The sequence below is a fragment of the Pinus tabuliformis genome, chromosome 1_1 (genome assembly GCF_031772625.1).
Source record: "Pinus tabuliformis cultivar Carrire ecotype Pingquan chromosome 1_1, CPIR1, whole genome shotgun sequence".
Taxonomy (NCBI): domain Eukaryota; kingdom Viridiplantae; phylum Streptophyta; class Pinopsida; order Pinales; family Pinaceae; genus Pinus; species Pinus tabuliformis.
In genome coordinates this window covers 873,743,171-873,757,503 of record NC_142297.1, presented here as the reverse complement: position 1 = coordinate 873,757,503, position 14,333 = coordinate 873,743,171, and the positions used below count along the sequence as shown (strand labels likewise).

At 36.8% G+C, this 14,333-nt stretch overlaps 1 long non-coding RNA gene across 3 annotated transcripts in view; it reads left to right on the top strand.

Moving 5' to 3' along the window:
- The first annotated feature begins 214 nt into the window (after positions 1-214).
- Positions 215-14,333, top strand: part of LOC149217097 (uncharacterized) — a 42,018-nt gene continuing 27,899 nt past the window's right edge. For 2 of the 3 annotated variants that reach the window (XR_016251233.1, XR_016251232.1), the window contains exons 1-2: positions 215-493; positions 9,768-13,276. This is a non-coding gene — a long non-coding RNA (uncharacterized LOC149217097). Of the gene's footprint in view, positions 494-9,767; positions 13,681-14,333 lie in introns of those variants that run through there. The other variant, XR_016251231.1, reaches the window with a different exon arrangement.

The window sequence follows — 14,333 nt, the reverse complement described above, 5'->3', positions numbered from 1 at the left end:
TAAAACCAAATAAATACATTACCAAACATTAAGAAATAAGTTTAATTTATATTTAAATTAAAAATTCTCAAAAAAAGGGCCAAATTATAATTCCATCTGATTTGATTAATGATATTAGGATGATGTCATGAAATAGACTATATTTATGGAAATTAAAAAAAACAATAACAAGAGGGACCACCTATTTTCTCACAGATCCCTACATTTGTGATTACATGATTTGAGCAGGTCACATGCATTGAGCCACTTTTCTCGATAAATTGTAGGCCAGGGTGAGCGTATTTCGATAGGGTTAACAAAGGAGATAGGGTTTTGGCCTGGATTTCCAATCGCTTATCCCATGGGATGGATTCTGGCCGCGGATTTCCAGACGGTTAGGCCAAGAGGAATGGTTTTAGCTGCGGATTTCCGAAGCTTTTCAGCTTGCTAGAAAGAGTTTGGGCGTTGTTATGCCGTTTGGGGGTTCAAGTCGCGGATTTCCCAGACGTATGAGGTAAAATTTCCCAGATCCCTTATAAAAGTTGTTATTAAATTCGTTTAAAGCTTTTCCACCTAGGAAGTCTTGTGTATTTTCTCGGTTTCTGTTGAGAGATTATTTTCTGTGCGAAATTAGTGTTTTGAAGCATGGATCGTAACACGACTACGTTTCTCAGTGATTGGATCCCGAAGCTAGATTATGAGTCCATTTTTTTTAGGACTGTTTTATATGTGCGAAGCTTGTTAAACACTCATTACAGGGTGGTTTATTTATTTTATCCTATAAATTTAAAGGTGTATATGTTCTTTGTATTTTAGTCAGCTTTTATTTTGTAATGGAGTCAAAAACCTATGGCTTTTGGTTTGTTTTGTACGAGGAATCTTAGAAGAGACCTATGTGCTCTGTATGAATATTGTTTGCGAGGACCTTCACCCATCTGTTTTTTTTTGCAGCGTTTCCTTAGTTTAGTGATTCGCATGGTCTTAATAAGAAGGATTTCCTGGGTTTTCTTACAAATTATTTTTATGAGTCTGATGATCTTCGGGTGGTTTGTTTCCTATATTATTCCTAACAGGTTCACATTCTAGTTTTTATCCCTCCTGTAATCATTGTTGCTTTCACGGGAAACCATATTCTGCTATTTGCAGAAAGGTATATCGTTACAATCCAAAATAACTGTTCATCGTCCATGCTCGTAATATTGTAATTGTCCTGCCAGACTACGAGTACAAGGAGACGGTCAGGGTACACAGTATGCCGCTCTTTGAAAAAGGTGGACGGGGTTAGGTTAAGTGAACATATGACATTAAATATTGACCATAATTTATAACTGATATTAGTGTAAATGGTAATGAATTGGTTTCATTTTTATGCTCAGATCATTTTCGTTTTCGCCATTCATGTGGATCCTTCATTATTCAACAACACTTTTTCTCAAAATGTTCAACCCATGCCCTAGCTCTTACATTTTATTTTTTAATTATTATTATCTTTTATGTTCATTTGCCTTAACTACCATCTCCAAATTTATTTATCCTATTATTAGGCTACTAATCAACAAATATATTTTTTCCCCAATAATATATTCATATTATGTTGACCATACTTTATTATTATTATTTTTCTGATTTATTGTATTTTATTATGACACCTTTTGGCTAATTTAAAAACTTATTTAATAGATTGCTTATTTTATGCCTAGTATTTTTTATTTTTATTTTTATTTAATAAGCTATTTCCTTAGGTGACTTGTGTTTTCAATGAAGAATTTTTATGGGCACGGTTGACTTCGCGCTGATGAACGTGTCAAGGTCGACAAACCATTGAAAGAAAGAAAGAAAGAAAAAGAGAAATTATTTTAATGTCCACGAGGCTAAAGATAGCCTATGGGACAGATTGCTTCTTTATCTGCTTGATGTATTCGACCCTTTTTCTGTGAAGCTTCACAATAAATGCTCCCAACTTTTCGACAAACCCCTCGCTGAATAGATTATCCCAAGAGCTAGCTGCCAACATATCTGCATAACTTTCCCTGTTATCTTTGAAGGCCTCACATTCTAAAATGAAATGTTTTTCTGTTTCCACTTTTCCGGAAGAACAAAAAATGCATACCCTTTCCTCCCACACTTCTTTTGGCCTTTTCCAACACCCTGTTTCACATCGGAGTTGATGAGAATTAGTCCTTAACTGAGCAATAAGAATTTTGGCTCTCTAAGAGATATTGGCCTCTATGTATGCTTTTGGTTGATGATTATGAGTGGGATTAAACACTTCAATATAGTAATTTTTCTTTTTTCCTAGATCTTTATCCCAAGTATGTTTGTGGAACTTTTCCATAACAAAAGCTTTTATCTCTTTGCTGTTTATGGGACACGCGTTCAAGCAAATACCCCATTTAATAAACCATTTGTTATTTTGCTGCATCCAAGTTTTTTTGCTCTTGCACAATCTATCATTAAAGACAACCTTAGGCCATCTGCCCTCTTCCATTTGCTCAATTGTTTTAAATACCCTATGACTCGCACCATAGCAATTGCTTCAATAGGAGCAGTCACTGTTTCACTTAACAAGATATCATAAGGAACTGCACTTTTAATCTTAAATTTGTTTGTAATCAAATGCTTCTGAATTTTCCCAATTTATCTCCACTGCATGTCGGAGGTACTGCTAGCCCACAGTTACTAGAAGCCTAAAAAGAGTTTGAGTGGTCTTCTAGTCCCATAACTCTGCATCTCTACACCTATTTTGGAAAGCATAAAATGCTTTCCAACCCCCCAAAGTTTTTTTCTTTTTACGACCATTCCAGCTTAGATTTTTGTTGAAGTCAATTCTGAGGTATTTGTAATCCGCAACTTCTTCTAGATTGTTGCCTTCAAAGTAAAACTTGCTGGTTATGTTTTCTTTTGTTAGAGAATACCACTACTTGCGTTTTGCTGATATTGACTTGCATCCCCACACTTCTACAAAAATGCTCAAGGGATAGTAAGTTCTCTTGCAAACCAAGAGCCGATTTAGCAATCAAAATAAGATCATCTGCATACAAAAGAAACCTTATAACAAACTTGCACAAATAGATACCATCACCCCCTTGCGAATTTAACCACTCCTCAAGCTTGTCGATATATAAACCAAAAAGGCTAGGAGACAGTGGGCAACCTTGCTTGACCCCGATATCGCTTCTAAAACTTTCAGAAATGATTGTTGAAGTTCTAGTTTTGACTTTTACCTCTTCATACAGCCTATGCACAACTGCTCTCAAACGTTTAGGAACCCCAAGTTCCTCCATTCTCTGCCAAAGTTTGTCCCTAGGAACCGAGTCAAAGGCTTTTCTGAAATCAACAAAGCAACAAAAGACTTCTTTCTTTTTCTCCCAAACTTTTTCAATGATGTGCCTTAAAGTTATGCAATGATCAACTGTAGAATGCTTAGGTCTAAAACCTGCTTGCCCTTTAGCACGCTTATCTCTTTCTTCTGCCCACTTGCTAATTTTGTTTTTAGCATGCTTCCAAATAACTTTGCAAACAAAGGGTTTATCATGATGGTCCTATAATTGGAGGGATTATTGACGTCACCGCTCTTGAAAAGAGGTATTGCTAGACTAGTTGTCCAATCTATGGGGAGCCCTTGTTGTATGATGTTGTAGAAGATTTTTGTAATGTGAGGTGCACGAATTTTTGAGCCCCACTTTAGATATTCTACTTGGAGTTGAACTAAGTCTTTTGCTTTTCCAACAACCAACTTCTTGATACCCATCTCTACCTCTTTTACTGTGAAGAGTTCAGTATCAATGTTGACTAAGGGGGGAGGGTCAACCTTGGGAACCTGCTCATAGAGTCGTCTTGTATAGTCAAATCATTTGGAAGCTGTAATATTATTTCCAATTTTTATCTTTTTTGGTTGGAGCTCCTTCTAAAAAAATTTGGGATTATTTTTCCCAAGGAAGATTAGTTCTTCCCTCCTTGAAACCATGAAATCAGCCTTTTTCTTGCTTAATAACTGCTTGTAAGTTTTGAGCTTTATGTTATCCTTGTTTGACTCTTTCCACATTCTCCTTGCCTTTTTGCATTTCTTGTCAAACCAAGCATTAACCAGAAAGAAAATTGTTTTAGACTTCTTATTTTTTGCTCTTTTGCACTTTGCAAGTGCGCATTGAATTAAATGTGTTAATTAATGACTACGAAGGCTGTGAATTTTAATTTTCTCTTTCTCAAAGAACTTCTCTAGTGTCATTTTGAAGGTATTACAATTTTCTGGGGTCAAAAGAATTTTGCCCTGTGGGAGATTTTGTTGGATATGCTGAATTTTTGACTCTAATTCTTTCTTTCCAATCCAACAGAAACATAAATATATTGGCTTGTGATCTGATTTCAAATCCCAGAGCTGATCTCAAACCAAAACTTCTTCCATTTTCTCACACAAACCATGTGAGCAAATTACATAATCTACCACACTTGCTCCATTGTAAGTATTGCAAGTGAAATTACCAGACTTTGCCCATCTAGTCAAGCCATTACAAATGACTAAATCAAAGGCACACATAGAATAAGCTCTTGTTCACCAAAGAGATTGCAGCCCTTGTCCTCTGAAATTTTTTCCCACTGATGATTACTTTCTTCTGTCAGCCAAATAGGGTCACAATCATCTTTACAACAAAGAATGCTAGCTTGCTCAGTTGCAGTCCTAGCATTGAAATCACCCACTATAAGGACTTACCTAACTGCGAATATGTTGCAATATCTTTTAAAGCTGCAAAGGGATCTTTTTGGTCAAGCCCTCTACCTTTGTAGATTTTTGAAACCTGTGGCGCAAAATAGAATGCTGCAATTTTGATGTGGTTTCCATTTTCTGATATTTTAAACCTAGTGTTCCACGGGGACTTGCCCCCCCCCTAGGGGTCTAGTTTCCTCACTCCCCCGCGCTTCGGGGACTTGGGGACTAGAAGGGGGCGTTTCCCCACGCTCCCAAAAATGAGGAAACTCAGGGGGATGTGCCAGGGGGTGTTTCCCTTCCCTGAGGGGGCGTTTCCTAAAAGGGGGACGTGGGGGGGCGAGGGGGGACATGGCACATTAAAAACCATTTAAATTAATTAAACGCTGAATTTAATCTTTAATTAAGAGTTAATTAACGTTTAGTGTTTTGGAAAATGGCGGTTTCATGTTATAAAAACGACACCCGAGCCATGAACAACACACTCACAGCCTTTGCAAGTTTGCTGAGTGCTCCACTCACTATTTCACTGTTTGGATTTCTGATTCATCATTCCAGAACTCCTCCCTCTCTCTGGTCGAGCGTCCTAAAAGCAGCAACTCCCATCGAGCATCGTGCGAGCAACACCTCCCTGAGCAGCGCTGCGTGTTGAGGATCGGACTGCTACAGCGGAACATGTTAGTAACAGACTAACAGTTCAATAAGTGATATAACAGTATAACTTATAAGTCTCCAACAGATCAATAGTGCGCATTGTTTGGTGTGTCTTGACTGCTGTTTTAACTTTTTTTTTAAGCGACAATGCTATCGTAACTTCCAGCCATCAGTTCTCCCATAGAGTCACCATGGTCTCAAAAGAAACCAGGTTTTCATGTTTCAGTTATAAATTAAAAATTTGAAATATATTATGCAGGGTTTCATATGACGCCCGACGGCCTTGTCTACGGCCACACTGGTTTTCATATGACGAACTTGTCTCGATTTGTTTTTATGATTTATCATTGCACAATACATCAGCCCTTTCCAAATCATTAGGCGTGTGAATGAAGTTTGGGCAATCATCAGAGTGTCTGTCTTAGAGCAGTGTCCACTGTCAACCAAATAGGCTAGCCGCTATTCATATATTAATATTATCAGTTGAAAATCTACGGCCTGCCTAACTAATATCAATATAAAATTTATTGCTGTGAAGTAGCCCTGAAAATTGAAATCGGTTTGCTTTTGTGATGCGTGTGTACTGTTGGTGTAGTTAGAGTTAAATTACAATGTTTTTCCATGGTTAAATCATAAATGCCCTTCTACACCTTGCCCAGTCAACTTTGGTATGATTGAGCAATATTGCTAATAATGTATATGACAACGCTCATACTGATGCCAATTAAGCTAGAAGCTTTTATAAAAACATGATTGCGGCTCTAAAATATATGAACCGTTTCAACTTTCAAATATATTATATAACACAAAGGTTTGGATGAAATTTATCCATCTAAATATGAAACATTGTTTCTCGCCTGTCTTAGAGCTTATCCTAATACTCCATTATATAGTCTTTTACACAGCCTGCAAACTTATGAAGATGTTGATTTCCACACAATACAAAAAAACAGAAACTTTGGTTTTATTGAAAATAATCCATTGTCAAGGCCTCATGTCAAAAGATATTCAAATGTCAAATGATATTCATATCAATGATCATGCTTTGCAGCTTTTCAATTCAAACCAAATTGGCAAATTGTCATAGTGGACTCAATTAATAAATTATATTTTATATTTATAAATTTTTAAGACCCTGACGCTCCCCCACGTTTCCTAAAAAAAGGTAGGGAGATTTTTCATAGGCCGCTCCCGCGCCCCCTCGCTCCCTCGCCCCCTCGTCCCGGAACCTTGGTGGAACACTGTTTAAACCAAATGAATTGCTTATTTGAGTCTTCTTTTTCTAACTAAATGAGACGACCTCTTTCTCCCTTACTAAAACCAAGATACCCCTGTGCCCTTTGCCATTCCCTGCTGTCTTGTTACACACTGCCATCTTCCAGATTCCAGTATCCTTTAAACAAGGTGTCTTGCACCCTTAATGCTCATGTGTTTATATGAAGCAAATTATGTCTCTATTTTCCGCAATAGGCCCTAACGCAGGTCCTCGTTTCCATGGGTAACCTCTGTAGTTCCAACAAACTAATCTTAAGGAAACCTGGGTATGACTTGATTGCTATTTATTTTGACATGCAAGACTCACATTTGAGTCTTTGTCCTTGTTTTCCCATACCGACCTTGCTTTCTGATTTCCTGTTGAAGAGTTTGTTGCCTCTTCTTAATATCATCTTGCTGCTCTGTTCTGGAAGGAGGTGCAAATTATGGTATGAGACTGTGTGGAGGAGTGTGGACCACACTAGACATAAAGTAAGAGGTACTTGAACAATTAAGCAGAGCACTCAAATGGACGAGTGAGATGATGCACGTCGATCATTGGCACATGAAGGTCCCACCATACACTCAATCTAGTAAAACAAGTCCTTAACATTTCAAAAGCAAGGCTTGTTATAAGCGTGCGTGGTGATGCAGGGATAGGACCCGATGTGATACACGTGGTCTTACCCTTCTTCCCATTGGTGTGATGTTGCCCCACTTCATAGGTCAACTCGATGGTCAGACCCCAAAGTAAATGCAAGTGCGAAAGCCGAGGCAACGAAAATATTGTTGACGGATAATGACTGTCAAGTGGTCGACATGTGTACAAACATATGAGATGCGACATTGGTGCGGGATCATTGAATCCATACACATGGATGGGTCGACAACCAATAAATGAATGCTAAGTGGCATTAGAAGGTTGGCCAGGTGGCAATGACATGTGACTGCCACATGGCCAAGGCAGTGATGTGGTGTCCTTTCATTGTCCACATCACAATGGTCACATCTTTTAATTTGTGAGTCAGGTTGAAGCAAAACATTATATCACTGTAATCGTCTCAATGAGATGAATGCAATGGTGATGTCACACTGAACCCATACACATGGATGGGTCGACAACCACTAAATGAATGCCAAGTGGCATTAGAAGGTTGGCCAGGTGGCAATGACATGTGACTGCCACATGGCCAAGGCAGTGATGTGGTGTCCTTTCATTCACCGCATCACAATGGTCCACTAATTTTGAATGAGACATCATTCTTTAGCTTTTATTCTTGTATGTTTATTTTCAAAGGAACACAGGTGAAAACCAATTACGGTCTCTTTTGAATTAAGATAATTTACCAGGCAAGCGCAATCAAGCATTTTGAATAATAAGTCAGTGGGTTTCTTCTCAGAGAAAAAGTGAAGGATAGACCAGTGGCTCGAACTTTAATGAGAAGGATGGATCATGTAGGGAAAGTGGCAAGTGAAACCTTCGTCAGTTTCTGCCCTGTTGGTGTCCACTTTTCAATGTTTATGGGTGGGCAGAAGATGCAAGGGAAGGGTTCCCAGTTGATGATGATGTTGGCTTATTTGGTAGTAGTAAAGTTATGGCTCGGATAAAACTTCAGTTAAGATTGCCCACTTTGAAGTTATTAGTGGGTTCACAGTTGGAGAACAAAGAGTTAATTTGAATCCTGCTCAACTTTCAAACTGCATGATGAAGGCTTTTAATATTTACTTTCAACTAGCTCCATGTTCGATAAGCTTACATTAAATTTAAGATTGAAGTTAGTATTCTCTAGCAAGAGTGACATTTTGGATCTTTGCAATGATTTTGTCCTTTCCATTCATATTAATTTGAATCCTGCTCAACTTCTGTTGAATGATTTTAGTATTTACTTTCATCTAGCCCCATGTTACATTACATTTAAGATTGAAGTTAGTATTCTCTAGAAAGAGTGGCATTTTGGATCTTTGTAATGATTTTATCCTTTCCATTCATATTAATTTGAATCCTGCTCAACTTCCAAATTTGCATGCAGAAGGCTTTTAATATTTACTTTTAACTAGCTCCATCTTACATTCCATTAAGATTGAAGTTAGTATTCTCTAGCAAAAGTGGCATTTTGGATCTTTGGATGGATCATCTAGTGAACAGTGGCAGGGGCAACCTTCGTCAGTTTCTGCCTTGTTGGTGTCCAATTTTCACTGTTTATGGGTGGGCTGCAGATGCAAGGGAAGGGTTCCCAGTTGATGATGGTGTTGGCTTATTTGGTAGTAGTAAAGTTATGGCTGGTATAAAACCTTAAGTTAAGATTGCCCACTTTGAAGTTCTTACTGGGTTCATAGTTGGAGAAAAAAGAAAGTTAATTTGGATCCTGCTCAACTTCCAAATTTGCATGCTGAAAGCTTTTAATATTTACTTACAACTAGCTCCATGTTTCATAATCTTACATTCCATTTAAGATTGAAGTTAGTATTCTCTAGCAAGAGTGGCATTTTGGATCTTTTCAATGATTTTATCCTTTCCATTCACAATTTGAATCCTGCTCTACTTATGCTGAAGGCTTTTAGTATTTACTTTCAACTAGCTCCATGTTACATTCCATTTAAGGTTGAAGTTAGTATTCTCTAGCAAGAGTGGCATTTTGGATCTTTGAAATGATTTTATCCTTTCCATTCATATTAATTTGAATCCTGCTCAAATCCTATAGAAATCCTATGGTAGACTGAAAGTCTGTCTCACATTCAGAATTTTGGTTATTTTCAACCCAAATTGTCGAAATACCATAATAAGTGGTTTTGTTGGCACCTAAAGACATGCATGGAGAAGCTTCTTGTTGCGAAGAGTTATATTACATCTTTGTAATGACTAGACCTGTTTCAAAAGAACAAATATATTAAGTTTCTGGCTTTTGACTTAAGTTATCTTTAGACATATGGTTGTCTTGTTCTTCAACTTCTGTAGGTTCTTATTTGGTTTTCCCTCAACCGTAAAATTGTTGATTATATGTTAATCTTTGAATCAAAAGCTAATCAAATGTTTATCTTATCAAACTTTCTTATTTCTTGTCATTAAGCTGTAAAAACAAGGTGGCATCTGTTTCTTTCTAATAGAAACCTGAAGTATCAATGGTTTGCTATATCCATGAATGAGGCCTCTCTAACTATTGAGCACTTCTTGCAGGTGATCAGTGAAGAAGATTCTGCAAAGAAATACAATTTCAATACCTGCACCTCCTAGCTCTTTGGGTGACATTACGTAGTTTGAAACCTGTAATTAATAGCTATGGGTCTGAAGCATCCTCTTTAGCCATATAAAGCTGCTGCTCTTAACAGGATGAACTATTCAGTCAAAAGGAAAAATCAATCCAATTGGTAATCTTAATGATCAAGTTAAACAAACAACACTGAAAATACAATAGGATACAGAGTCATTAAACAGCACTGTAAAAACTGTGTCATATGATATATCTGTTCCTTTCTAATAGAAATCTGGAATAGCCATATCTCATGCCTCTAATTATCAAGAAATTCCACACTTCCTTAGCAAAGAAGGATTTCTGAATGATAATGCCACCAACACTATACCTAATGGATATTCATATCTTTGTTTGCAAATGTTCCTAGTGTCTTTGGGTGCCATTACATGGTTTGATAGCTGTAATCATAAGTGATAGGGCTGAAACATCTTCTTTGGCCATTTAAAATTACAGCACTTATCAGGGTGGGTGCCATTACATGGTTTGATAGCTGTAATCATAAGTGATAGGGCGGAAGCATCTTCTTTGGCCATTTAAAATTGCAACACTTATCAGGGTGAACTGTCATGCGAAAGGAAAATCAATCCAAGTGTTAATTTTAATGACCTAGCTAACTATGAGCCCTGTCTTTTGTGGAGACTGCCAGCCATATATGTAGATAGATTGATAGATGTTAGTGTGAGAAACTACACTGCATTTTATTGAGTGAAGGAACGAATGCAGAGGATGTGATTACATGGTAGGCAGTGACTGTGCCTAGTATCTACAGACTTTCTAGATATAAACTTGATTTGCATATCAAATTTGTCAGACAGATGCACCTTTTTGGAATGAAATCCAGAACTTGTCATCACGGAAGGAATAAGATTAGCTGGACTTCATGGAGAGAGAGGTGTGCCCAAGACTATAGTTGTACTGTGTTTGCTAATGAAAATGGAATGAGAATATAGTATATCGGAGTAGGAGCCATGATAGAAGGAAAAGATATAGCAGTAGAAGTGCCAGAAGGAAAAGATATAGGAGTCAAAGTGTGATCAATGTTCTCCAAACAGTGAACTTACACTGCTATATCTTCACCTCCTTGCAATTTTACCAACGATCACCAATTCATAGAGCAATTGCCTGGTCTTCTGACTAAACATGTATTGGTCACTTGGTTTTTGATATCCTCCAACCACCTTTTTTATTGTTATCAAGAATGACATTCTTACATTGCTTTCTCTGGCTCCAATTGAAATCAAAATCTACACAATTGAGCATGACATATAGTCAAGGGAAACTGCTCTCTGGGACTTTCCAGAGAGCAGGAGCATGGCATAAGGAAAATATATAGCAGTAAAAGTTCCAGAAGGAAAAGATATTGCAGTCAAATTGCACTCATTGTTCTCCCAACAGTGAGCGGTGAGCTTTTACTGCTATATATTTTCCTCCTTGCAATTTTACCAATGATCACCAATCCAAATAACACTTGTCAAATCCTCTGATTAAACATGCACTGGTCACTTGGTTTCTGATATCTTTTCCTTTTAGCAGTAGAAGCACCAGGAGGAAAAGATATAGCAGTCAAAGTGTGCTCATTGTTCTCCAAACAGTGAGTTTTTACTGCTATATCTTCTCTTCCTCGCAATTTTACCAACGATCACCAATCCATAGAGCACTTGCCCAGTCTTCTGACTAAACATGTATTGGTCACTTTGTTTTCGATATCCTCCAACCACTTCTTTTATTGTGATTAAGAATGACATTCTTACATTGCTTTCTCTGGCTCAAATTGAAATTAAAATCTACACAATTGAGCGCGACAGATAGTCAAGGGAGCATGGCATAAGTAAAAGATATAGCAGTAAAAGTGCCAGAAGGAAAATATATATTAGGCAAAGTGTACTCATTGTTCTCTAAACAGTGAGCTTTTACTGTTATATATTTTCCTCGCAATTTTACCAATGGTCACCAATCCAAAGAACACTTTCCCAATCTTCTGATTAAACATGCATTGGTCACTTGAGTTTTGATATCCTCCAACTGCTCATTTTATTGTGATCAAGGATGGCATTCTTACATTGCTCTTTCTACCGCTCAAGTTGAAATGCAAAATCTACACAATTGACCCTGACAGAAAGTGAAGGAAACCACCTCTGGGTCATTCCAGTGTGACTGGAGTGGGGCAGGTTGGAGCTGTTATCACTCCACTCCATTTCTTCCCTGTTCTAATTTGTTCACGGCGCATTTGAGTTCACCCAAAGATATGGAGTGGGGTGACAACATCTCCAACTTCCCCATGTAAGAAGGACAGAACATGGACAAAGACAGTATGGGTTGGATAGTTTGCAGAGGAGCTGAGGACAGTGCTGCCATAATCAAAATCAGGACATCTTCAAATGGCTTCTGGTAAGCATTGATATCTCAAGCTTTTATATGCCATTAAATTCTAGCATTTAATTGTCTCAAACATTGAAATGAAGAAGAGAAAAGCATATAGAAAAATACATAGAGAAAAACACATGCATATATGTTTTGATAAAAACAACGTGACATTCTTACATTGCTTTCTCTGGCTCAAATTGAAATCAAAATTTACAAAATTGAGCGTGACAGCTAGTCAAGGGAGCATGGCATAAGTAAAAGATATAGCAGTAAAAGTGCCAGAAGGAAAATATATATCAGGCAAAGTACACTCATTGTTCTCCAAACAGTGAGCTTTTACTGTTATATATTTTCCTCCTTGCAATTTTACCAGTGATCACCAATCCAAAGAACACTTGCCCTATGTTTTGATAAAAACAATGTGACATTCTTACATTGCTTTCTCTGGCTCAAATTGAAATCAAAATTTACAAATTTGAGTGTGACAGCTAGTCAAGGTAGCATGGAATAAGTAAAAGATATAGCAGTAAAAGTGCCAGAAGGAAAATATATATCAGGCAAAGTGTACTCATTGTTCTCCAATCATTGAGCTTTTACTGTTATATATTTTCCTCCTTGCAATTTTACCATTGATCATCAATCCAAACAACACTTGCCCAATCTTCTGATTAAACATGCATTGGTCACTTGATTTCTGATATCCTCCAACCGCTCATTTTATTGTGATAAAGGATGGCATTCTTACATTACCCTTTCTACTGTTCAAGTTGAAATGCAAAATCTACACAATCGTCCCTGACAGAAAGTGAAGGAAACCACCTCTGGGTCATTCCAGTGTGACTGGAGTAGGGCAGGTTGGAGCTGTTATCACTCCACTCCATTTCTTCCCTGTTCTAATTTGTTGACGGGGCATTTGAGTTCACCCAAAGATATGGAATGGGGTGATAACATCTCCAACTTCCCCATGTAAGGACAGTGCATGGACAGGCGGTATGGGTTGGATAGTTTGCAGAGGAGCTGAGGACAGTGCTGCCATAATCAAAATCAGGACATCTTCAAATGGCTTCTGGTAAGCGTAGATATCTCAAGCTTTTATATGCCATTAAATTCTAGCATTTAATTATCTCAAACATTGAAATGAAGAAGAAAAAAGCATATAGAAAAATAAATAGAGAAAAACACATGCATTGTATGTTTTGATAAAAGCAACGTGAAATTTTGTAAGTTACAAGGAAATGATATTCCTACTCGCATTTCCATGTTTCCGTAAATGCATTGAAAAATATATCCATATGTTTTGTATGTCATAATAATATGTTTTCCATGTTCAATATGAACAAAGAAACGCATGGTCATGTTTCGTGAACAAAATATTCCAATGGTGCAATCGTGCTCGTCCAGAAAAGCAGGGTCATGTATTTTTGTATGTTCCATAAAAACAAAGAAATGCATATTTATATTCTGTGAACAAAATATTCTAAGAATGGACTCGTGCTTTTATATAAAGCAAGAGAAGTATAGTATATCATATGTTGTATGTTACATTGTAATCTATTTTTGCACGTTATTTCAATGTAGAGAAGTTATATTTTTCCTTTGTTCTTCTCTAGTTCCTTCATACAAATTTAAATTACAACTTTTTGTCTTCATACCTTGCTCTTATTTTTGATGTTTAAATTATTAAAACTACTTATTTTGAGATTAGTTTATTTTCATATATATATATATATATATATAAAAACTACTTGTTTTGAGATTAATTTGTTATTATAAATGTGGATATTTATATTATTTAAAATGATTGTTTCATGAAACAATATATGTGGAATATTTATTCTCACAAAAAGGCCCATGTGGAAAATGAGTTGCAATAAAGTTCAGAGAACTTCTGTAAACAATCATCATTTTACCCATTGTTCTTCTCTAGTTCCTTCATACTAATTTAAATTGTAACACTTCTGTAAACAATCATCATTTTACCCATTGTTCTTCTCTAGTTCCTTCATACAAATTTAAATTGTAACTTTTTGTCTTCATACCTTGCTCTTATTTTTGACGTTTAATTATTAAAACTACTTTAGTTTATTTTGGTAAATGTATATATATATATATATATATATATTAAA